Raw genomic sequence first — 24,592 nt, 5'->3', positions numbered from 1 at the left:
AGTGCTCCCAGGTGACTGCCCTGCTCTATAGCCTGAATGACAGGAACATCCTTTGGCAGCAGCATTCTCTGTGTTGGGGGAGATGCTGAAGCATTTATCTTGGGTTTAATGCTGTCACTTGAAAGCCAGGATAGCTATGGACACTTCCTTGAGTCCTAGTGTGGAGTGACCTCAAGTGAATATTCTGAGACTGGAGGACCTGGGAATACACACAGTTGTCAAGTGGCTATATTAGAAATGATGCTCTGTTAATACTATCATTTTCACAACAAGGAAAGAGAAAACCTTAAAATGTAATTAGCCACTGAAAATCAATAAGGTTTATTGAAACTCACTATATATGCAAATGTTACCAGGTCTTAAGACAAAAAATATACACACTTCAAAAATGGGAAATATCTTCTTTCTCTTGAACAGAATCATTAGAATTTACCTTATAGAATTAAAAAATTCAAAAGTTGAATAACCTTAAAATGAAAACAGCAAGGTGTCACAATTCAAATAGTCCTGTCATTCCCAGAAACACACTTATTATATTGATAATGTTTCTTCCTCTTTCTTCCCAATGTTGCTGCTGCCTCACAGACATCCTAACCCAGCAGCACCTCACTGTAACCACTGCTAATCTTTAAAAAGGAAGTCTGTCAAACTTCCAAATAGTGGGATAAAATGACCTATCCCCACCTTTGCCTGTGGCACTTCAACAAGTGCAAGGTTTGGAACAACAGAGCCCAGCAGCCTTTGAGGATGAATATTTCCTTCCAGATTTTTGGGAACTACTGGAGCTTGATCTCCCATTTGGAGCCACAACGAATCCTCCTCATATGCTTTCTGTGGAAGAAGCAGAGGCCTCTTGAAAGAAGAAAGCTGACTCAGAGTTGTTTGGCCTTTGGCAAATAACCATCTCTTGGTCCATTTCTTCACTTGAAAATTTTTGAAAATCAGAACAAAATGTACACGTACAAAAATGCTTACATGCAAAATATTTTTGTACAAAAATGTATGTAAACAGATGTTTTCCAGAGTTGTGTCCAAAAAAGAATACAGAGCGCTATTTCCTGCTCTAATACTGGAAAGAAGCAAGGGAGACAGAGCAGAAGTGAGCAGCTGGCGCTGTGTGGAGGTGCTTTGCCCTCACCGTCCATCGAGCCCATGAAGTACAGCTTGATGAATAACTAACAGATGCTTACATTTATGAGGAAAGAGTACTCAGAGCGGACAGCTACTTCCTATAGCTGACAAGCAATCTTCTGCCGGAGCTTCACCTGATGAGTCATTTTGGGATGTGATCACAAGGGTTGGAAACTGATGAAATTATCCTCTCCAACATCAAGCACAAAGTGGTTGTAAATCAGCAGAGGCCGTGGCAGAGGAAGAGCGGCTCGTTCTTCATGCTTTGCCAACAGTCTTCTGGGGCTGTGTGGCACATCTTAACAATATCATTAAGTGACCCTGTAAAGAGATTTAATTAAGACAAGGAAAACATCAGTGTGTTCAGGGACTTCCGAATCCTTCAGCTGTCTTAAGGAAGAGATTTTCAAGCAAGTTCTATAATTTAAAAACTTGAATATGCTGAGGCTCTGTCAACAAAGCACAGTGACACATATAGATAACTTGACCCTGTCTGTTATGGCTCTCCACTTGACCTTGCCAGACAATTGTACACCGAACTTAGACCATCACAGAGCGTTTTGAGGGTCACTCAGGGAAAGGCAAACCAACAACGACAAAAACAAGCCGGCTCTAGCTGAATCTGGTCAGGAGTCCCGTAAAGTCAGAAATTGATCTTGCAAATGCAGTATATCAAAAGGAAAGGGGTGAACTGTGGATGATTTACACATGTGTGCTGCGTAGTACCAGATTTACACAGGTAGGAAGGAGCCTGGAGAAGCCATTTTGAAGTTTGCCCTGTGAAAGGAACCATATTTTAAGAGTAAAAAATCACCAGGTTTCATTGACTAGGGAAGGAGCTTTCTAGGGGTCCCATTTCCCCATCAGCACGGAAGGGATTTATATGTTTTGTCGTCTTTGGTTGCGGAGTTCTGGTGTAACTCCTTTAGGGCTCACTGTAGGAACCAGCTACTCAGAGGTTACCAGCACTTGGTAATCTGCACAGAATTGTGGTTGGTGGTGGTGGTGTGGGGGGAGGGGGGACGACGACTAAACAATGGAGAAACTCTTTTTAAATGGTTGTGTTAGGGCGGTAACTGAGCTCACACAGGTTGCCATGCAATTTTAGCCTTTCTGAGCCTTTCTGAGCTACTTGTGGAACCTGTTATGCAAGGGCGGTTGAGCAGTTCTGCCCAAAAAAGACCTGTGTGCATTCAAATGTATTTTGATGGGCGCTGCGGCGGGTGTAAAAGTACCCCTTGCCTTTTCTTCCCTTCTTAGCACTCTCCCTTTGGAACTGAAATCTGAAATTTTGTGAGATCACGTGTTTAACCCGCTCATGTATTCATAAGGTAATTCCACGCAGCTGGTGGACAGGAACATTTGCTTTACTTTTTAAATTTACAACTTCTTAAAAAATATCCAACAAGCAAGGCAAAAAGAAAAGCTCCAGTGTGTTGTGTGGAAAAATGCAAGAGAATGTGGCGCAGGGAGCCTGCTCATTGGAACTTCCTTGATGGTTGTTTTTGTGCTCATGGCTCTGCAGTGGTCTTTCCTCTCTGCCAGTTGAACTTTAATTCTCTACCTTTGTTGGGGAAGGTATGTATTGGCTCCCAGCCAGTGTGGGCTAGTGCTCCTCTTGTTACTGCAGAGTCTACCAGTTAGATAGTTAAGGGTTAGAATCATGACACACTGGATTTTTCTGAGGGACCAATCTGGGAAGCTCACCAGGGCTGCAAAAGAGGCTGAAAATACAATGAGAGATGTCAATATCTTTTTGGCTTGTAGTTTCGTTTATCTTAGAAACAACACATAGATCAGACCGATGAGCCATTATCTCCAAATAGCATTCTTGCTGTTATGGCTGCCATCCTGTCTTCAGAGTGACTGCATGTCTGTGGTAACAAAGGGAACTTTTACTCCTCATTTTCTAGATTCATGGTGTTTCACTGCCTACTAAAGGACTCTGGATAAATTAACATGGGGTGAGGGGATGCTTTATGCAACCAAGTAACCTACATTCCTTTTCAGGCTGGCTCTACAAATCAGAAGGGTGAACTATCTTTTCTCCATATGTAAAAGATGGTCAGAAAAAAAGTATGTGGAAAAGGAAGTGAGCTCCTTTTATTCTTCTATCCTGTTGAGACAATAATTGTGTAAAATGTCTGGAGTAAGTTAAAAGGCCCAAAGACAGCCTTTAATTTACACCCTGCAATGGGTCACCTCTGTTTCTATCAGTCACTTTCCCTGCAACAATTGAGCTTAGTTATTTTAAATGGTAAAGTATTTAAATTCTCCTTACTGGCCTCACAAACCAACAACACAGCATACCAGCTCTCACTGCCCTCCAGCTATTTTTCCGACTGCTTTGCAAAAGCGGGGTGTGTGTGTGTGTGTGTGTGTGTGTGTGTGTGTGTGTGTGAGTGTGAAGTGGGGATAGGGATGAGGTGTAGAGGAAAGTAGACAGAGTCCCTGAAGAAGACAAATCCCTCCCTTACACACACCATTTCACGTAGATACACAATTAGACTTTCCTCCCCAATTTTGATATGTCCAACCTTTCATCTTCTTAGCTTAATAAGAATGAACTATTTCTACTTTCTACTGTTTGCTCCATAATTACACATTCCTTCCTTTAAAATATAACTCACTGACACCTGCCTCAAAACTGAGCCTACATATTTTTTAAGCTGTCGACTTTATTTAAAGGAAAAAAAGAATGTTCAACATTTTAAGAAGGAAGCAGCTAGGAGTCTAAGGGAGGAGAGTAATCATGTTCCTTATACCAGGGTGAGATCTGTTTACTAAAACCATCTGGAGAACTCACACAGCGTCATAGGAATCTTCTTTTTCACGGACTACGTGCCTATATTAACTAAAATTTCGGAATTTGAAGGACCATATCTCTGAACCCAAGTATGTGTTTTATCTGGATCCTAGAATAGATCTTCAGCTGAAAACATTGAGTTATACAAGAGCATAGCCTTGGAGATGGAGGGATGGCTCAGCAGTCAAGAGCACTAATTGCTTTTCCAGAGGATCTGGGTTCAGTTCCAAGCACCAACATGGCGGCTCACAACTGTCTGTAACTCCAGTTCCAGGGGATCTGACACCAATGCACATAAAATAATTTAAATAAATTATTTAAAAAACACACACAAATGCATAGCCTTTGACACAAGAAGAAACACAATATTAAAGGCCTAAGAACTCTAAATTTTGAAGCCCTTCAGAAATCCTCAGAATAGATTTAATCTTCACAGAATAGAGTGAAATTTATCACCAACACCCAGAGATGATTTTAAGGTTTCTCTGGCTTTAGGTAAAGTAATTATAAGCTGATGAGATAGCATCAGTAGAACAGTCTGAGCAATTACTAATTAAGAATAACCTTCAATAAACTCAATTCAGTGGTCAGGCCATCCATTTTCATATAAATGTATTTGATTGCTATGGAAGGTCTTAGAATTATCTCGAAACATTCCCTTTTCTCCAGTGTCATTTTAATGATCAGGAACTTGAAATGATAATCAAAATTAAGCACCATGTGCAAGGTTTGCACAGTGAGTGATGGTGGACAGTCTAGACTCTGAACAAACGCTGGCACAAAATCCCACGGTGTTCTCCCAGGCACCGCTCTCAGCGCAGCTTCTAGAAAATGCCCAGCTCTACTGGGAAAGCTGCCCCACCACATGTACACTGTTAAAACACTGCCTTTTCCGTCTACTTCAGAGACCTTCGAGGGTTAGGCTGCAGGCACAAAAGAAAATTTAATCAAATGGAGCCTAATTTTACTACAAATTTTGGTACTTTGTTCATCATGGAATTTCTGAAAGAATTATACTTTTAAAAACAGTCTTTGAGCTGGGTGGTGTGGCATACACCTTTAATCTTGGCACTTTGGAGGCAGAGCACATGGATCTCTGTGAGTTTGAGGCCAGCCTAGTCTACAGAGAGTGTTCGAGACAGCTAGGGCTCTTACACAGAGAAACCCTGTCTCTGGGGAAGTAGTTCAGTTGGTAGAGTGCTTATTTAGTATGCAGGGTGCTACATAAATCCAGTTGGAGGCACTCGCCCATAATCTCAGCACTTGGGATGGAGACAGGAAGATCAGAAGTTTAATCATCCTTCTATATATTATGAGATCATGGCCAGTCTGGGCTATGTGAGACTCTATCTCAAAAAAAATTGCTATCTTGATTGCTCAGCTTTGTGTATTCTTCAGCCATCCTAAATTATAGTGTCCCAGACAAGTACCTTCTTGCCTCCTTCTGTCCCTTGTCCTATGCATGTTACTATGGTACTAAAACAATCTGTAGTTTCTCCCTCATGAGGAGAAGAGATGGAAACCCACCGGAACTCAGTCCCTTGAGAGAGCACTGGGACCAAGCCAGGTCACAGGTTGAAAAGCCACAATTCTTCTGTCTGTCCTTTTTGGTTCATCTTTGTAATATTTAAAGTGAGTGTCCATTGAGCTTATTTCACTCTATGGTGCCTCACCTTAGGCCAACAGACTTCCATTCCAGAGTGCAGGTGACTGCTGGTACATACACACACACACACACACACACACACTTACATATACCTATACACACACATACTCTCACATACTCATGCACATATATTCACACACTAACACAGACTCACACATAGATATACACTCACACTCATACACACATACACACACTCACACACACTCATACACATATACACACTTACACACACACTTGTATTTGGAGACCATTTTGGGAATACAACACCTGTTCATTTATGTTTGGGTGTTTTAAGAAGCTAGACACACATTTTACAGGTTTCTTCTTTGCCTGGACAGCTTGTAGAGAAAGGCAGTACAAATACAGATACTACCGAGAAGAAAGCTTATTAACAGTAGAAGGCATTTTAACTCAAGGTAGCAAAGGCATTTTTTAAAGTAGGATATATTTTCATACATTTCATCTTTTGCCTTTCTATCAGTATGTAGCAAAAACAAAATAAAATATTTGTCTAAACATTTTTGTTAACATCTTTTTAAAATGTAATAAAATCTGAACATTATATTGAGTTTTTGGGGTGGTGGGTTTTACAGCAATGGGGATTGAACCCTGGGCCTTGTGCCTGTGAGTCAAACACCATCCCCGAGCCACACCCTCAGTTCTTACAAATTCTTTCATTCAAGTATAAATTCAATTGCAGTTAGTGGAACGAACTTCATGAAGATTGTTTCTATGCTGTGTAGCCTGGCATTTAATGTGCATTTTTCATGGGCCTGAGTTTGTTGCAAATGATAGGGTCTTCATCACAGAGTAACTGTGATAAGGACTGTCAAAAAGGAACACCAGACTTGAGTAGGGGAGCTTGTCATGGACCGGATACCCTGACCGCTCTGCCAGCACATGTCAGGCAGTGGGCGCTGCTTGCCTCTTATCTTCATCCTGCCTGGATGAGTGTTTGCCTTAAAAATCACAACAGTTACATCTGAAAATGACATTCAGAAAGAAAAAGGGCTGAGGCTACTGGTGAAAAAGGAAAAAAGCGGATCGCCGTGGTGTTCAGTGAGTTTGAAGTGATGCTTTGTCCTCATGGCTTTTTGATAGCTCACATTTTGCCAGGTTTTCATTTTACCTTAGCCAATGCCCTGAACAGAAAATACAACGAGTAGGTAAAAAAATAATCTGTGAGCCATAATAAATGGATTTCTGCCAATGACAGGTCAGGATACTGGGAAAAAAATCTGTGATGACCCTCTTTCCTCTACACTCATTTATCTCTTCCGAGTGTCCACTGATAGATTCTTGCTATATGATTTATTGCAGAAAAACATCACCTAGAAATGGGCTTTTGATAAAATTGTTCAAGGATTCCTGAACAATAAATCCTAATCTTAACATGCAATGCTGCAGAATGTTTCACCTTTCTTATGCTATAAATAAAATATGCCAAATGCAATGATAAATCCATACATTCAAGCACTATGTACATAGTTTAGGAAATAAAGTCATAGTGCGTATGCTTGCTGTTAATAGCAACTCTAAGTCTGGGAATATTGATGGCAGGGTTTGTGCATTTGCCATCCAAATATTTAGCACTCTGTGTGCTTATAAAATTTCATGGTTTTTCATGCCTGGGAAGGCTGGTTCTGCAAAGAGCCAGTGTGGGTTAAACAAATTCAATTTCCGATGACTTGAATCAAGGGGTGATTCCTGAACACAGACAGCTTGCTTTGGGAGACAGTTGAAAATCTGAGTTCATTCAGAGACCTTGGCTTATAATTAATCATCTACCGGAGAGAGTGACGAGAGTCTCAGCCATCTTATTGTGACCCAACTAGTGACACAGTATTTAGGCTTCTTCTCATAATCTCAAAGACAGGTATCGGTGCTCCGATTGGTAGAGCTAAGGGAGCCTCTGCTATGACACGGTTTGCTCCTTTCTGTGTGTAAGACTTAAAAGTTTAATTATTGAGCTCTGTAAGCCTGTAAACCCATGCATGCATCTAGTCAAAAGCTCTTACTCCAAATTTCAGTCTAGCTCAGAGTTCCTCTATCGTGGTACTACCAACATTCAGGGCTGAAGAACGCTTTTGCAGGGTGCAGATCCCTGGCATCAAACACAAGTGTTAATAGCCTGCTCCCTGCATTTCCACTTGAGCTAACTAAAATGTCTTTTTTTTAAGTTATAAACTGATTGACCTATTAGATCAGGTTTCTTATTAACTCTTATAACTTATATTAGCTGATTATTCATTTTTACTTTAGCCACATGGCTTGGTACATTATTCAGAGAAGCAGTCACATCTTGCTTCTTCTGTGGCTGGGTCACAACTGCTGACTAGGACTTCCTTCTTCCAAGAATTCTCCTATTCTCACTGACCCGCCTCTACTTCCTGCCTGGTTGTCTTGCCTATACTGATTGGCCTGGATACTGGCCAATCAGCATTTATTTAAAATATAATTGACAGAATACAGACCATTGTCCCATATCACTTCCCCCTCCTTTTTAAAAAAAAAAAAAGAATAAGAACTCTTAATCTAATATCCTTTGTTTAGCTTTTCTCCTGACCATTAGCCATAACAACGTATAACCAGCATTCTAAACAAAGGAAAATATACATAGTCCATTTTTTGGGAATGTGGGCATAGTTTTCTAGGCTACTTCCTACTGTTTGGGGGCGCTGATAATCTTATGGGGACCTAAACAAAAATTAGAATTTTGATCAAGTCCTGACTGGAGTTCCTGTGAGGCTTTATCATCTCAGGCAGCAGTCTTGAATCTGTTCGGGATGTAGAACTCAGACATCTGGGCCATCTGTTCTTACTGGAGATTTCTTAGGTGGTCTTCCTTGTTCAAACCTGATTTTTCTTAACTAGGAATGAATCCATAGCCTGTTATTTTCTGTGGAAATAAAAGCAAAACCTCTTCTCCAAAGTAACATATCCTTTGACTTCAATTTTGAACTTGAGGTATTTTCAAAATACCTATTTTGGATTAATTTAGCAGCATTTATAAACAAATATCTTTTAGCAGTGGTTGCTCCTTCCTCAGAATTCAAACAACTTAAAGAGAACACAATAACATACAGTATCCAGACTCTCTATGTATTTTTCATCTTTACATGGCTTTATTTTAACCTCTATTTTTTTATTTTAATTTTTGGGTTTTCGAGACAGGGTTTCTCTGTGTATGTTTGGCTATCCTGGAATTCACTTTGTAGACCAGATTGTCCTTGAAACCACAGAGATCTGCCTGCCTCTGCCTCCCAAGTGCTGGGATTAAAGGTGTGTGCTACCACACCTAACTACTCTCTTTCTTTTTTATTTTTAAGGACTTTAACCTTTTTCTTTTCTTTCCCAAGCTTATACACTGTAAACAATTTAGAGGTTTTCTTTGTCTTTGAATCTATCTTTACTGTATATCTCTCTTTTTATGACCACATGAGTCTTTAATTTGCTAAGCAAAATGGAGAGGATTAAAGCCATGGCTTTGATGGCTGGATCCACCCCATTCTTTAGCTTTCTGAGGTACAGGCTGTAGCCATGTTTATTGCCACAACTCTAGGGCGTTCAAGGTCCCTCCCAGCAAGCAAGCTGCAGCAGTCTGCTCACAAACCACAATGAAATGCTCTGTAGCTGGACCTCCTGCCTGAAAGACTCAAAGTTTGCTCTAGCAGAACAGCCCAGAAAGCTGGCATTTTAAAATGGTGTGGCTTTTTCCTGCTACAGCTGAAAACTGAAAAGCATGTGGTCAGTTTTTCATCAATACCATTTAACTGTTTCATGGCAGGGCCTCTTAAAAGAGCTGCAAGGTTTTACAGCTAAAGTTGAGTCAGGAAGCCTCTCTTAAATAAGAGCACTTTATGTGAATGCAGTTGTCCATGTGGGCGCCATTTATTGTCTGAAGTTTTCTGTCCTGCCTGGTTCCTGCAGTTGTTAAGTCCCAAAGAAATCACACAGAGGTCTACATTAGTTATAAACTCATTGGCCCATTAGCTCAGGGTTCTTATTAACTCTTATATTAGTCCGTTATTCATGTCTATTTTAGCCACATGGCTCTGTACCTTATTTGGTGAGGCAGTTACATCTTGCTTCTTCTGTGGCTGGGTCATGACTCTAACTAAAATGTTTTAAAATGTCTCCTGCAAGGCAGAACCATCCTTGCTTGAAGATAGAGTAGGCAGAGCTTGGGAGAATGCCTGTTACCTCAGCACTGGAGAGGGCAACGCTGGGGAGGATCTCTAGTTTTAGACCACTTTAGGCTACAAAACAAAAACCTGCTTTAAACCCGCTTCAAAAAGACAACATAACAAAACCACAACAATAACACCAGCAAAGCCAAAAGACAAGCAAGCAGAAGTTGTAGATCATTGGAAGGGCTCATGCTTAGCATTTCTGAGGGCTTGGGTTCAGTTCCCAGTACTCCCACTAATGACATTGAAGAAAACTAGAGTACTTTCATTTTCAGAGAGATTGAAAGGCAAATAATGAGCTGAAAAACAAAAGACCCTGAGTTTAGAAAACTGAAAGCTGGATTTGAAGAGGGCTGAATTTGTAGAATGATGTCCCTACTTGTCACTCACAGAACAAAGGGAAAAACCCATGAAATGGTGGCTTGCCTGGCAGGTAAGAAATCTTGTGTTAAATACCACACTTGTGTAGTCATTTACATTGAACCTGGCATAATTATGATATGGATACAGAAATCGTGTGTTCTTGAAAAGGGCATTCACCCTGGACAGAAACAAATGGAAATGAGAAAGAACGTAAGACAACTTTTTTTTTCTCCAACAAATTGAAAGTAGAGAAATCCATTATATCATGAGGAGTTTCTTTGTGTCCTCGGATATTTATTGAAGGTCAAAAACAGAGATGCCTAATGGGTTATGATTATGTGAAATGAAGTGAGAAGCAATGTTGTATAACACGAGCTCTTTGCCAGTGACAGTGTATTATGCTCACTAAAATGCCTTGCCGTTGGTTTCCACCAGTTTCCATGCCTCAAAGCAGGAAAATAATATGTTATTCCAGAAATACATAGAGATTGGGGGTGTGACTTTCTCAGAGCCAGGGCTCTTGTCTCAAGACCCAGAAAAATTCCCCACTGTGTTTCATCTGACATGAATAACCGTTTATTTAAAAATATCATATTGCTTCTTTCATATCACTTTTTCCTTCTCAGTTCTTGAAAACAGATATATTTTAGTGATAAAAATTTTATGAGGATTTATATCAGAGCTCCCATATTTTCTAGCTTAAAATATCTTTATAATAACAGAGGGGGGTTAAAGCTTTTGAGATGAAAATAATTTGGTGTTATTAATCAATAACACTTTGGAAAGGAACTTGTATTTTATCTGCCACACTGACATCTACATAGACTTTGAAAATAAATAGAAGAGTTCTGAGGAGATATCCCAGTGGGTAAAGTCAATTGTCAGAACCCACCAAAGAGTTCTGGGGAGATAACCCAGTGGATAACGGCAATTGTCAGAACCTACCAAAAAATCCCGGTGTGGTAGCTCACATAATTACTCCAAATTCTGGGAATTCAGAGGCAGCCATCCCTGGGGCTTGCTGTCTCGTCAGTCTGGCCTAGGTAGGTAAGCTTAGGGCCAGAGAAAGCAACTCTCTTGAAAACAAGTTGGGTAGTTTTCCTGAGGATTAACACTGAAGCCTCCACATGTTCACACATGCACAGACATCTGCACACATGTGAGACAGCACAAGCATAAATATGTACATACCTAAACAAATAAACAAACAAATAAATAGAAACATAACAAATGTGGACATACTATTTATATAAGAAGAGTTTATTGGCTGGAGACACTTTACAAACATTCACTTGATCCACACATTGGGAACATAGTGTTTTCTTGAAGGGTGTTTCCCTATGTAAACGTATTTAACACACATAATTCTATGGCATATGTTTCCAGTTTCTGTCGCTAGATCTTGGGATCCTTTTCCTGTGATTCCTCCCAGTCCCTTGAAGCTAGCAGATTGTTCCTCTGTCAGAGGACTGCCCTTACGGCTAGTGCAGCTGGGAATCACAGTTTCCTAAAAATTTATGTCTAGTAAGGATGGACCAGTGTGGAAAACTGACATTCTCTTGGTACTGCCCTGATCCCCCGTGGTAACAACTTGGGGTAAATCTCACTGACTTCAGTTCTACCCCACTCTTCTATAGAGTTGAGTTTAGCTCACTTGAATGATAGTAACTCACACTTCACCTGGTGTGGCTTCCTTCCCTTCTGCACCCCAACCTGATGCCCCATTCCTGGAGACACTGCTTAGAAACTCCTTTCATAAGAAGGTCACCTTGGAGTCTGTGCCTGGATGATGCTGCCTAAAGCAGATGTCATGTAGACAATGGCATTTTTATTTATTCATTCAACAGTGTTCCTCAAGTGCCCCTGGAATTCCAGGCTCTAGGAATATTGTGATATGAAATAAAGAAGAATCCCGGTCCTTGGAAGCATATGGTCTAAGGGACACACTTGTTCACTATTCCGACTTCAGGTTCAATAGAGAGCCCACCAAGATGTGTGCATATCTTATGTCTGTGCATATCATATGTTAATGCATGCAGATACACAGAATCACATCTAGCATCTAATTTTGGCCTGCAGATGCCTTCACTTCCTGCCTTTCTGACTTGCCTCTTAGCATCTTCCTACTCAATAAGTCTCCATTTTAGTCAGCATTCTATTGCTGTGGAGAGACAGCATGACCATGACAACTCATATAAAAGAAAGCTAGAATTGGGGCCTCTTTTGGTGGGAAGCATGATGCAGGAGAAGCAGCTAAACATTCTACATCTGAGTCTGTAGTAGGCAAGAATGAAAGCCACTGAGCTTGACTTGGGCTTCTGCAGCCTCAAAGTCAACCTCTAGTGACACACGTCATACTCCAGCAATACCACACTCTTAATTCCTGTCAAGTAGCGCCACTCCTTAATGATCAACCATTCAAATAGAAAAGCCTATGACGACCACTCCTATTGAAACCCCCCGACTCCCTCAGTCATCCTGGCTTGTCTCTATTCCCTCCCTCATGTCAAGTTCTACCAGCAGCACCCTAATCCAGTCTCACCCTGCAAATATTTCATTAGCTGATCCTTGTAGTTAGGTGCTCAGCACTTGCTCAGCCTCTCCTCACACCTTCCTTGGCCTCCTCACACAGCCCTTTTCTACTTTCTTCATAAACACTACCTCTTGTTTCCTTATATTTTTTTACTTGCTTGTTTTTTGCCCGTGTCTCTTTAAAATGTTTGTCCTATGTGAATAGTACCTTGGAAAGTCATAAATGTCAATTCCATCTAGCATCTAAAAGCATCTAAAATGTACTTGGATCACAGGAGACACTCAAATATTGGTAGGATGCCAAGGAAAATGAGCATATGTTAATGCTCAGATTCAGATGTGGGCACTAAGAAGAAGGTAGGACATTGTCATGGAAAACAGTGCAGAGAGATCCAGAGGTTGCTAGTGGTGATCTCATGAAGAAAGCAACATTATTAGGCTCTCACAGATGCTTTTAGGAAGAACAACTACATAGCACCACAGGAGAAAGGGCTGGGAGAAAGGCAAACTATTGGAGCTTGGAGAGCCAGGAAGAGGGAAGACTGGAGACGCTAAAAGTCATGTCCTGTAGGATAGGATTAGCAACCTAGTCTGTGTGCTGAGTCTGGCTTGACACTGGAAAAAACTGGGGCTCACCTTTATGGTGGGAACTTTGGGGTGCTACTATTGCTCAGTGTCTTGAGAACATGTCACCTTATATATGTGAACCTGGGAAAGATCAAAATTTTAAAAAATGGGTGTGATGTCTTCCATCTGTAATCCTAGCACTTGGGAGGTGGAGACAAGAAGATCAGAAGCTCTCAGTCACTCTTGGTTATATGGCACATCTGATGTAGCCTAAGCTATAGCAGATTCTGTCTCAAACAACCCAACAGTTTTTGAAAATTTCAAACGCAGTTTGGGAGCTAGAGAGAAGGGCCAGTGGTTAAGAGTACATACTGCTTTCTCAGGGGACATGAAAGTACATACTGCTCTCTCTCGCAGGGACATGAGCTCCATTCCCAGCATCCAGGTTGGGTGATTCACAGCCACCTGCAGCTCCAACTCCAGGCAGACCCTAAATCTCTTCGTTCTTTGAACACCTGCATTCATGTGCACAGACCCATACCCCTCAGCACACACATATACATATTTAAAAATAATAAAAAATAATAAATCATTTTTAAAAAGTATATTTTCCACTGGCTTTGTACCATTGCAAGTGGAAAAAGGGTAAGAAGACCAGGATGACCTGCATTTCCAACAGACATGGGGTGCTATTGAATCTTTGGTGTCTGAGAAGGATAGAAGTTTTTACACATGCCCACAATATTTTGGTACCTTTCCTTTTCCAGATAGAATCTATGTCTCTTGCTTTTAAATGTGAGCTTTGAGATTCCTTAGCCAGGAGATGAATTAGGCAAAATGAATAAGCCCATTTGAATTTCTGGACTCAGATTTGAAGAAAATGTTAACTTCTATTAGATGTCTCAAACCCTAGCCTCTGTAGTGTAAGGAAGACCAGTAGAAAAATCTTAGACATATAAAGTCCCAGAATATCTGCCATCCTACTACCCCAAAGAGGTATCTCCACATGCTCCAGGGAGGAATTTTCCTCAGGCAAAAGGTAGGTTTGTGAGCAAAGCAGCTCATTTACGTTATAGTCGGCCACTAGATCTCAGGGCACTTCATTATGTAGCAATTCATAAACAGCAGAACTTTCATGTCATTTCCTGGATAGACTACCACATCCCTTATTTTCATGGACTATAGAACTACTTTCTTGATGCCTACCAGTCTACCTGCTTCCTGCTGTATCTTCAAACTGATCACCCAACTTCCTTGGTTCAGTCTATAACTTAAGTGCCCAGTGTAAACCGCAGTATATAGTGTAGAGGAGCAATCTAGAACTAAGCACCCAGCACAGACCACAGTTTATGGTGTAGAGGAGCAATCTAGAACTAAGCGCCCAGCATAGACCACAGTTTATAGTGTAGAGGAGCAATCTAGAACTAAGTGCCCAGCGTAGACCACAGTTTATAGTGTAGAAGAGTATATAGTGCATAGGAGTCCATGTCATAGTACTAGCTGCTTTCTAGATTGATATTTGAGTACATTTGGCTTAAAAGCAAATGCTCATAATTCTAGGAATTCTGTCAACACTAAGAAACAGATATTTTTCAAAATTATTTTTCTGTTACTAGATTTTAATTAGGAGACTTAGCAATTTTTTACCCTCATTTTCTGAAATTTCAAAGACTGGTTACATGATTAGTGCAGAATCATCATATGACTTTAGAAGTTGGTACTTCATAAATACCAAATTATTATCCTATTTATAAATTAACCACTTTCTTTAAACATGTACTATTCATGCTCACTTTATCTTAATACATAAAATTCTATAATTATTAACAGTATTTGATGCAAAAATTAGAAAACAAACATCTGAACTTAAAAAAAGACATTCAGAAAATATTGAAAATTAAAGAGTCACATATATTTTCTCCTTGGGGTGTCTGGTCTGGTTCTCTGAAAATTAGCAGGCCAGGACAATTCTTTGATGTAATGCAAATGCTCACTTTTTGAAGAAAGTTCAGTGTTTGCCTGCATATGGAAGAGTCAAGGAGGATTTCCCCAGTCTTTTCATTTTTATAGGTCAGAATATTGGGGTGAACTTCAGAGAAAAAGAATGTTTCCCACTAACTTTCCAGCTCTCAGTGAGTAAGGCTGAGGTCATTTATGATGACATGAATGTTCTCTACTTGCCACAGGACTGAGCTGGTTTCTGAGAGGAAGCTAGAAATTTGTACAATGGTAAAGGAAGAAAATGAGTCTAATCACCTAACAAGCTTGCTGCTTTTGGATTCTAGTGGCCAGAATGAAATGTGACATTGAAGAAGAGATCAGAAGAGACACTGAATGTCTGTGCATGTCAAACAGGTCAAAGCAAACCACTTCCAAGAGAGTGGGCGAGAGTAAAGTACAGGGGTGTAGGGAGCTGTGAGGGCAATGGAAGTTCTGTGCTGGCAAGATGGTGTAGTTGGTAAGACGGCAAACAAAGGAAGTAGCTTGTTTGGGGGTAGCAAGTCCTGGAGCCGCAAAGCGTTTGGCAATAGGTAGTTCTGGCTCAGGGAAAACATCCAGTCCTCGTGTCCTGCAAATAACCTCATCCTCCATTAAAACACATGTCAAGGTAGGAGAAATGCAAATGCCATGTTTCATGGTTCACTCAAGGTGATATCACAGAAGTACCAGAGAAAGATTGTGAAACAGTAATTTGCACCATTAAAGCTAGTGTTTGTGTGCGTGTTTTGTTAATTCTATTGATAAAGAAAATAACAACCACTCAAATATAGGTGTGTTCTGATCACTAGATTTTGTGACTATGTTTACATAGCAAAGGGGACATTGTAGACTTGGGGAGACAAATGTTTCTGTGAGATGTGACTATCATGGATTATCTTAGCAAGTTCAAAGTGACACGACCCTTATGAGGAAAAGAAAAAGAAGTTGGCAGAAGAGTTGGAAAAGATAGTACAAAGGGCAAAAGAAACTCAACACTGTTACACTAGCTGTTGAGATAGCAGCCAGAGCCTGAGTCTCTAAACACAGACTTCTAGAAGTGAGGGAGGCCAGGATGGATTCCACACTTGATATTCTGGAGGCAGTAGGGCCGTGGTGACCCTTTGCTTTGGGTCACCATGCAAGGACCTATTTTGCACTCCGGATTCTAAAACTTTAACCTTGTAAATGTGTCTTATTTTAAGCTGGGGCTCTTTAAAGTTTTTGTTGTTGTTGCTCTTCTTGTTTTATTTTTTTCACTTATGACTACTTTTTTGCTTGAGACATTTTAAGTGACCATGAAATTTCCATAAAATAGGTATATATAAATAAAACTAAATGGCTCTCTAGTGAAGAATGGATAAAGAAAATGTGATACATCTACACAATGGAGTACTACACTGTGGAAAAAAATAATGACATCTTAAAATTTGCAGTCCAAAGGATGGATCTAGGAAATATCATATTGAGTGAGGTAACTCAGACCCAGAAAGAGAAAAATATAATATGTACTCACTTATAAGTGGCTTTTAGACATAAAACAAAGGAAAAACTGCCAAAGAGAACCTAGACAACAAAGAGGACCATAAGAGAGACATGCATGGATCTAATCTACTTGGGAAGTAGAAAAAGACAAGATCTCCTGAGTAAATTGGGAGCATGGGGAGCATGGGAGAGGGCAAAAGAGGAGGTGGAGGTAAGGAGGGGAATAGAGAAAAATATATAACTTAATAAAAACAATAAAAATTAAAATAAACAAAAACATTTACCAAGAGTAAATAATAATGAACATAATTTACAATAATTCTTTGGTAATTTTAGAATTTATTAAACACAAAAGTAAATCAACATGCTAATAACATGGTTATGTTTGTTTATTTTTACATAAAAATTTAAATCTTGATAGAATATTGAATACTAAGACATAGAGAATCTTAAATGTTTTTTCAGAGTTGATCAATATTTTGATTTTATGATCTAATTGTCAATACTGAGATTGTTGTTTCGCATAAATACGTAAGACAAAATGGCAGACTATTTTTAAGTTCATTTCAGAGTCCAAACCAAATGGAATATTTTTTAAAAGCTAAATTCAAATCAGTGACTCAAAACTTGTAATTTTTAAATTAAAACTTGAACACAACATAATCCCAAGATAAACTAATATAATATATGATAAGGTGTGACAGGGACCATATGAAAAGGCTTTTTTTCTATACTTAAATCACTGTGCTTTAGAGAAGAAAACCTGGTAGTACATTAACGCACTTCTGTTCTTAACACACCATAGTACTGAATCTCAGGAGAGGTCTTAACACAGGGTAGTACTGAATCTCAGGAGAGGTCTTCGTAACACACCATAGTACTGAATCTCAGGAGAGGTCTTAACACAGCATAGTACTGAATCTCAGGAAAGGTCTTAACACAGCATAGTACTGAATCTCAGGAGAGGTCTTAACACAGCATAGTACTGAATCTCAGGAGAACTCCTTCAGGCATCATTCTTGTATGTCGTATGTCACGAAGACATGTACCATGAGAAACACCTGTGTTACATGGCCATAACCAGCTGTAGTGAAGTTGTGTGCTTCAACATGAATGATCTGAAAAATAATACCTGGAATCATTACATGTCGTGATATTTTGTTTATGTTTAAACAAATAAAGCTTGCATGAAGATCAGAGTGTGGAGCTAAGCCACTAGAGGCCAGGGAGTGGTGACCCCTTTATTCTCAGGACTCAGGGTACAGAGGCAGAGGGATCTCGGTGAGTTCAAGACCACCCTGGGATACACAAGATTGAATCTGTCTAAAAGAGAAACAGAGTTCATACAATGGTGATCCCAGCAATTGAAATCTCAGGCCCTTAATCTCAGAACTATGGAGGCAGAGCCAGGAGTGTCTGGGCAGAGAGAGGAATACAAGGTGGAAGAAGGCAGGAGTTCAGGGCAGCCTGAGGTTTGGTGGAGACAGATGGAGTCTGAGGGCAGGATGGCCCTTAGGTCTGAGCACTGGTTGAGGTAAAAGGTCTATCTTGTGGCTGGCTGCACTGCTTCTCTGATCCTTCAGTTTTCACCCCAATATCGGACTCCAGGTTTTATTTATTAATATCAATTAGAATTCATACTACAATTACATGAGTTTAAATTAATTTTGGTCATTGCACATTCAGAACGTTTTTAGTAGCACAGATTCCCCACACACCCCACCCCTATTCAGTTACAGGACTTCATGTACTATTGTATCCCCAGTTTAAGAAGCTGGGTTGTAAGAGCTCTGTGATGGCTCGATTCAACAGCACTGGGAGACCACTCCTGCAGAGTCAAGGTGAGGCTGCACCTCTCTGTGGGGATGTGCGTCTGAGTGGTAGGCTAATCCAGCTCACCCTTGTCAGCTGCCCTTCTGCATGCAGAGTCAAGGTTCAGCTGCTCCTCTCTGTGGGGATGTGTGGCAGACAGGTCCCTATGGTCTATTCACACTTCCCTTACTCTTCTTCTTGTTGCTGTTTTTCGAGACAGGGTTTGTCTGTGTAGCCCTAACTATACTGGAACTTGCTCTGTACACCAGACTCTCAAACTCACAGAGCCTCCTGAGTGCTGGGATTAAAGGTATATGCCACTACCACCCAGCTCCAGATTCAATAAACTAGACTTCAGAAATAGGTTCATAAAAGTTTCATTTGGTAGAAGCCACTAGTAGCTGTAAATCCAACCAAAGAGGCAAGCATCAGCACATGCCTGCAAACCCAGCACTTGGAAGGCCGTGAACTGAACATCCGTGAGTGTGGAACCAGCCTGTACCACACAGAAAGACTTCATCTCAAACAAACAAACAAATAAGAAAAAGCAACCAAAAAAATATGTATCCTTCGAAAGTTTCCCCTTGCTGTGGGACCTATTGCGCAGGTGTTAGTTGCGATCTTGTGGACTGAGTGGACCTATTGAGCAGGGTGTTAGTTGCTTTCATGTCACTGTGACAAAACAGACCCCCAACACAAATCTTTTCAAAGGAGGAATTGTTCATTTTAGATCATGATTTCAGAGATTCCAGGCCATCGTGGCAGAGAGGATGTGTTGGATCTTCTGATATATTATAGCTTGATCAATGGGTTAAACTACCCATTACATCAGAGAGAGCCCTTGTGGTCTAACCATCTCTGCAAACACTCTCGCAGACACAGCCAAAGTTGTTCTTTATCAGATTTCTTGGCATTTCTTAATCCAGACAAAGACAACTCAAGTTCATCCTCACGTCAGTGAAGCTGAGTGCCTAGAACAAACAGAGCACAGGAAAGTGGTCCAGGAGTGGGTGAATGGGAAAGGCTTGTGGTCTTATGCCAACTGCATCACGGTCTTTCAACTCTGTTTACCACTCTGAGCCATATGAGCCAGGAAATCAAGCAGAGCTCCACAAAACACTGGATCCTATAGGAAAGGAGAGAGAAAAGCAAAGTGGCAAGCCCAGGCAAACACCATCTTGAAAAGTTTTTCCAAGGTTACAAGCCATGGAGTACAGGAATGTGTAGGTATGCACAGGATAGGACAGAACACTGGAAATGAATTAATGTTTTTTCTTAAAAAAAAAAAGATTAACTAAGTTCCTAGGGAATAGTTTAGAAGCACCGCAATCCTTTTCTATACCTCCAATTAGATTCTTTTTCCATTCAGCTTGTGCTGGGATGCTAGTCTCTTGTGTTTATCATTGGTCTTAATTCGCAGCTGTGTGAATGAGGCTGTTTCACGTTTTTACACATTTTATAGATGCTGAGGAACAGAATATTTACTGGGTGACTTATACAAAGCATTACAGTGAGTACCTGAGCTTGACTCAGACTCAGCCATGCTCCACAATACACATTTAATACAGACACAGAAAGTATGGTCTATCTGTGTCATGAGTGGGGACGCCTCTGGCATCATGCCTTTGAGTTGTAACTGATGCTGGTCCTGGAGATGCTAAGACTGTGATACACTACTATGGGTGCAGCAAGTGCACTCACACCAGCTGCCCAATCCATCCAAAACTTGCAAACATGTTTACTTCCACCTGTTTTTAAACTTGTAGTTTAAAATAGATACCTCTACAAGACATTGCATTAGTTAGGGGTTTTATTGCTGTGATAAAAAAAAATTGACCAAAGCAACTTTTTGAAGAAAGGGTTTGTTTCCTCTTATACATTGTAGTCTATCATTTAGGAAAATCAGGGCAGGAACTCAAGACTGGATCCTAGACACAAGAACCAAAGCAGAAGCCATGGAGGAGTGCTGCCTTCTGATTTTCTCAGCTGTGTGTAAGAGACCATGATTTTGAGCAGCTTTGGCACTGGATACATTCATAAAATGCCATTACTACCAACTACAGCACTACTCCCCAAGCACAGAGACCCTTCAGGCTTCACTGCAGGACAGCTCACAGTCTCCACACATGTGCTTTGATGTAGAATATTATGTTAAGATGTGTTATACTTCTTTATGCTATGGAGCATTTGTTTAATGATGCAAAGATGCATTGTATTCTTTTATGTTGCACTTGTTTAACTGTGAAGCTCTGTTACTTTGCCTGTCTAAAACACCTGATTGGTCTAATAAAGAGCCGAGTGGCCAATAGTAAGGCAGGAGCAAGGATAGGTGGGGCTGGCATGCAGAGAGAGTAAATAAGAGGAAAGTTGAAAGGAGCGAAGAACAAGTAGAAAAGGACACTAGGGACCAGTCACAGGGCCACCCAGCCACACTGTCATACAGCCAAACAGTCACACAGCCACACATCCAAACAGCCACACAGTCACACAGTCACAAAGACACACAGACACACAGACACACAGACACACATCCACACAGTCACACAGTCACACATCCAAACAGCCACCCAGCCACACAGTTATACAGCCAAACAGTCACACAGCCACACAGAAACACATCCACTCATCCACACATCCAGCCACAAAGAGTGAAAGTAAGGTTTACAGAAGTAAGAAAAAGGTAAAAACCTGTAGGCAAAAGGTAGAAAGGATAATTAGTTAAGAAAAGCTGGCTAGAAATAATCCAAACTAAGGATATAAGAAAGAATCAGTCTCCATGTGTGATTTATTTGGGAGCTTGGTGGCAGCCCCCCCCCCAAAGAGTAAAGAGTAAAAACAATCAACAACAATGCTTAGATTATGGATTCAGACTACCCTACATAAGAGGCATCATGAAGTTTGTTGATAACTAGCATGGAAGTCCTGATTCAATGTGTATTGTATACCCCTCTCACTCTGTCCTGTGTGTGACTGGATTTTCCTAGGGTTCTCTACAGAGTTCTCTCACTCATCCCTGTGGACAGTGATCGGCTGTCACATCGTCTAGCCTGTCATCTCTAGTCACCTCCAGACTTTGGTCTCAGGAGTAGAGTCATAAAACATATCTGTGCATGGAACTATGCTGCCCTTCTGTTCTTTTGAGCTCTGGGGCCAAGTACTCAAGGGCCACTGACAGTCTGAGGTGGGTTGCGAGCATCCATGACCCCATAAATGTTAGCATTGCCCACCTATTCTTAATAGAGAGAGACTGTTCCTGCACCGTTGCGTCTATGTAACCCTGCCCATCTGTCATTCACATGGCTGTGTCAATTCCTTTTATAAAGAAATTCTTGGGCTTCTTCTGTCCATTGGTCAGGTGTCCTTACTGTCTCATGTTAATACCCAAATATTGTCACACAATTTAAGAAATGGTTAAACAAAATTCTCAACTCTAGAAGAGATCAGAACTTTGTTGCAAAGAGCTTGTCATGCTCAAGAAAGCCTGGGAGTCCTGATGGATTTTTTAAAAAGCTATTCATACACATCTCCAACAGCAGCTGCCTCCCGGGTTGGTGTGACAGGCAGAAGCAGGGCAAATGTCAAACTACCAATGATAGTGACAATTCAGTGGAGCCTCCATTCAGCAACTACTTAAAATTCTTTTGCATAATTACGTACATCTCTCTTTAAAAATATGTACATATTAGTTTTAGCACAAGTAATGATAGCTTTTCTGACATAGGATGTCTTTGGTTTTTCTCAATAAATTGCTATTTTTTATTTTTTTATTAGGGGTTTTGGAATGAAGATTGATTTTTGAACCATTTTGGAGTATAATAGCTGACTTCTATGCTACTGTGCCACTACACAGCTCCCGTTTTGATAATTAAATATAAACACGCTCCCTCCAAAGAACACAGTCACTTAAAATCCAGCTTCATTAATAATCAATTTACATTACAGAATCTCTGCTCATGGAAACGACAGCCTCCTGAGGCTGTCATGACACTGTCAGTCTTATAAAGCAGGTAAGAATTACTTTCTGAGCTTGAGAGTCACAAATAGCAATGGTTTCCTTGGAGACTCAGCTGCAAAGCTACTCACTGTGCCTGCAGAACTGGCCTCCCCAAATGCAGGGTAGTTTGTCTCTAGGGAATTGGTGGGCTTCTTAGACTGAGAAACACTGAGCCTGGTCCTAATGTGGACACTGTAGATGATTGCTGTTAGAGGACTGTGGCAAAGGGTACCTGCTCTCAGCAGGGGAGAGGTGCCTGATGTTCAGGCTGTGGGTTAAATTGTAGGCAGAGCCAGAACCATGGGCAGCTTGGGTTGTAGCATTATGCAGAAAGCAGAAAGTCATTAGGCAGAAGGATACTCTGGAAAAGGACACAAGAACAATACAAGTGGTTTTTTTGTTTGTTTGTTTTCCCAAAGGGACATCTAATCATTCTGTTCTTTGCTGCTGTGGAACAATCTTTTTGTACACTACGAAGATGTGTTGCTCTCATTGGCTTAATAAAAAGCTAAATGGCCAATAACTAGGCAGGAAGTGGTTAGGGAGGACTTGCAGACAGAGAGAGAGAGCTCTCTGCAATGAAGGGCAGAATCTTCAGGAGATACAGAGAGAAGCAAGATGAACTTGTGCTGAAAAAAGGTACTGCCATGTGGTAGAATGTAGATAACAATACAGGTTAAGATGTAAAGAGCTAGTTAATAACAAGCCTAATTTACTGAGCAGTATTTATAATTAATAATAAGTCTCTGTGTGGTTATTTGGGAGCTGATGAGACAGAAAATTCTTCCTACACTTTGCTTTTTACTGTACTGTTTTATTTGTGGAACTAAGCAAGCTTTTAATAATTTGAGTATTCTAAAAGCTACCTCTGGGTGTGGTAACTGTAACTGGAATGGCATGTCCCCCCACTTCACCCATATTCTATAGAGTATCCTTGGCAGGGACGGTATAGATCTCAAAGAGACTCTGATGCAAGATGTTTAGCTAGTCCCTGTTGTCTGTTCCCTAGGAGAGTGGTCAGATGCCAGAGCTCAAGAGGAGATAGAAACTTGAAACTGTCCAGATGCTAAGAGACAAGGAATTCCATAACTTCTGCATAAAATGAGTGCATATAAAAATATACTTCTATAGAAGATAGTAAATTCAAAATTTTGTCTTTTAATGTCCAACTCTTCACACTATATGGGATAACATTACTGAATGAGGGCAGGGTCATAAAAAATCTAGCAACAATGGAAAATTTTGTGAATGTGAAACTACCAAAATTTAAATAGAAATCAAAAGTAGGCTTAAACAATTCTTCCGTTATTGACTTTCCAGCCTTCTCACAGGGTACGTAGATATGAGGCACCACGTGGATAGATCTAGCGTGACCAAATTTAGAAATTTCTCCAAAATTTCCATCTTGGGCCTGGGCTAGGGGGTATTGTAAATCTAAGAGGGGAACGGGAAGAGGGTTGAGGAGAAGGGAGGGGATTTTCTGGCGGTTGATCAGCAATTGCAGGCGGCAATTCTATCACAGCAGCTTCATCTTCGGTAGTTAGGCGATGATAGTGAACTTCAGCAGGCTTCAAGGCAGAATCTATTTGAGACTTAACAAAACGATTAAAAGCCCAGGGCCCAAAGGAGATAAGCAAGAGGAGGCCCACTACTGGGCCTAAAAGGGAAGGTAACATAGTGGATAACCATGGGGAGGTTGAGAACCAATTTTTATACCAAGCTTCCTGTTGCTCTCTGAGCCGTTTTCTATCTTCAAGGCTCTTTTTAACCTTATCAAGACTATTTTGAGTTAACCCAGTCTTATCAGAATAGAAACAATATTCCTCTTTCAAAGCCATGTGTAAGCCCCCTTCCTTAAGGAACAGGAGGTCAAGGCCTCGCCGATTTTGCAGAACCACCTCGGAAAGGGAGGTCACTGAATCCTTAAGATTCTGTATGCCTTCTCGAAGTTCTACAAGATCTCTATCGATAGCGGCCTGAAGCTGAGTGAAGTGTTGTTGTGAGGTCACCAGGGAAGCAATACCAGTGCCTGCTCCAGTAGCCGCAAGGCCCAGAATCACAGACAGGGT

Source organism: Arvicola amphibius, chromosome 7 (genome assembly GCF_903992535.2).
Source record: "Arvicola amphibius chromosome 7, mArvAmp1.2, whole genome shotgun sequence".
Taxonomy (NCBI): Eukaryota; Metazoa; Chordata; class Mammalia; order Rodentia; family Cricetidae; genus Arvicola; species Arvicola amphibius.
This window is presented reverse-complemented; position numbering follows the sequence as displayed.